Raw genomic sequence first — 2,738 nt, 5'->3', positions numbered from 1 at the left:
TGGACCTTGAGGGTGTCATGCTAAGCGAAACAAGTCAGGCAGAGAAGGACAGAAACCATATGTTTGCACACATAGGTCTAACAGGAGAAACCTAACAGAGGACTATAGGAATGGGAAAGTGGGGGGAACAGTTGGGGAGAGGGAGTGAGGCAAATCATGAGAGACCTTTGAATCCTGAGAACAAACTGAGGGCTGAAGAAGGAGGGGGGAAGGGGAAGAGGGGTGATGGTCATGGAGGGGGGCACTGGTGGGGGTATTATATGAAATCAACTTGGTAATAAACTCTATTTAAAAAAAAGAAGCAGCAGCAGCTCTGGCCTTCATCATACACGCATGTCTCAGTAGTGCCGGCTCCTGGGCTCCTAGCTGAGGACAAGGGCCCTTTAAATCCACCTGCTAGCTTCTGAGTGTGGCCTCATAGGGTTAAGTCCAGTGAGTCACAAGTGTGCAGCAAACGTTATGGGCCCTAAAACCCTCCCTGAGCGGAACACAAAAGCAGGCCAAGCCTCCCCCCACCCCAAGGCAGGCCGGGGGCCTCGTGAGCGGTAGGAGGGCAGCTGTGCGGCCGCAGGACCCCGCTGACTTTCCTGGGGGGGGGGGGCGGCCGTGCCCACTCCCATCCAGACGGAGTGTAACTGGATCTACCACTGGGGCTCTGGTGCCTTTCGTCAGGGATAACTCATGTGAGAGACCCCTTTGTCCCGGAAGATGCCTCTCCCGGCCTCAGCACGGACGGAAGGGACGCGTCGGCTCGTTGAGACAAAGGCCCAGCATTCCCTTAGCAAGACTGCAGCACCACCCGGGACCCGAACCAGCTTCCTCGGCCGGAGACCTCGGTCCTCTCCACCCCTCCCCTGTGCCCAGGACCCTCCCGGACCGCCCCCGTGTGCCTCTTCATCTCGCTGTGCATCATGTCCTTTATCACATCCTTTCTTACGTACGAATCCACTTAGTTTTTCCGTGTTTCCCTGGGTTCTGTGAGTCCCTCTAGCACATTTGTCCAATCCAAGCAGGGGCCATGGGAACCTCTCATCTGTCACCTGTGGGTCAGAGGACAGGTGATGTCTGGCCTTGGGGTGGGCGTCCGAAGTGGGGGTGGTTTTGTGGGACGGAGCCCCAAGCCTGTGGGGTCCGGTGCCATCCCCCCAGAGATGAGCCCAGAGCTGAATTAAACTGCTGGACCCCAGCTGGCACCCGTGGAGAGTCAGAGAATTGGTTGATTTACACACATCCACTGTAAAACCTCGAGGGGCAATTGTAACAGAAGACTTCCCTGAGGACACGTGTGGCCCTTGTGGAAAATGAGACCGTGCGGCAAGCTCACGGATCACGTTGCCTGCACTCCCAGGCCCCGCCTTGTCGCCACTGAAAAACGCCGGTCCACACTTCACGCCTTCATGCTGGAGGCATCCTGAGAAACCACCACTGTCCCATGAGTGTTGTGACTGCTGAACATTGTTTTAAGCAGGCTCCACGCCCAGTGTGGGGCTTGAACTCACGATCCTGACGCTGAGAGCCGCACGCACTACTGACTGCCAGCCGGCGCCCCTGTAAAGCCTGAGCACGTCACTGAAACAGCTCTTTGCTTTCCGGAGCATCAGCCGCCTGTGGAAATTGCCCGGCGCGAAGAGGCTCTACCTCCGGAAAAACTCCCGAGCCCTTTGAAAATACCTCGTAACCAACCAAAATGCCCGGTCCGCAGCGCTGGGAGGTTTCATGTCCTCGGCCGATGGCACAGGGTGAGGCTGGCGCGTCCCGAGCTCCACGGAGAAGCTGCCCTGCCCGTCAGCGGCCATCTCTGGCCCCGTGTTGTTCAACGACCAGGGTGTGGTCAGCCCTGCACATCACGATCCCCGCAGAATGCCACAGCCCAGGAAACCAGATCGCAACACCGGGGTGCGGCGCCCAGGCAGCAGGGGCCCTGGCCTCGCCCCAGAACCGTGGGCATCGACCTAAGTGCAAACACCAGGTGCAGAGGCCGCACTTCCGGGGACCCGCGCTGCAGCCAACCAGGTGTAAGTGGCGAGAGCCAATTAGAGAACACGTCTCTAATCTCCGGAGTTGTCCTCCGTGCACGCAGCCAACGCCTCAGGAACATCGGCTAACGCCCGGTAAGACGAGCGGCTGCCTCCAGCTCCAACGGGACACGGTGCCACTCAGGGTCCGTATGGCCAAGACGGGGCTCCTGGTCAGGAGGTGCGGTATCCCACCAACAGCCCTGAGCTCCCCATCCCAGTCAAGGGGGCCAACTCCGGCAGTGTGGTCCGAGTCTTCCATCTGGGGCTGCACCCCAGGCACGGAGGCGCGGCAGGCTGGCCCCCCCAGCCCAGCGCGCTAGCGGAGCACAGGCTCCACCCCAGAGGAGCAGACGGAGGAAGGTCAGGGCCACTGCCCCCCGCCTGCTGAGACCCCGCCCCGGGGGGAGCCTGGTCAGGGGGCTCTCCAGAGGAACTGACCTCATTTGACCCAGAACACTGGAAGGTCCAGGCTGGAGGCTGCCCTTGAAAACATTAGCTCATCTTTTTCTTTTTAATGTTTTTTATTTATTATTTTTTGGAGAGAGAGACAGAGCGTGAGTGGGGGAGGTGCGGGGAGAGAGGGGGACACAGAATCCAAAGCAGGTGCCAGGCTCTGAGCTGTCAGCACAGAACCCAACACAGGGCTTGAACTCACAGACTGCAAGATCATGACCTGAGCCAAAGTCGGATGCCTAACTGACTGAGCCAGCCAGGCGCCCC

Source organism: Suricata suricatta, chromosome 6 (genome assembly GCF_006229205.1).
Source record: "Suricata suricatta isolate VVHF042 chromosome 6, meerkat_22Aug2017_6uvM2_HiC, whole genome shotgun sequence".
In the NCBI taxonomy this organism is placed as follows: domain Eukaryota; kingdom Metazoa; phylum Chordata; class Mammalia; order Carnivora; family Herpestidae; genus Suricata; species Suricata suricatta.
The sequence above is the reverse complement of the archived record's forward strand: the minus strand, read 5'-3'. Positions refer to the sequence as shown.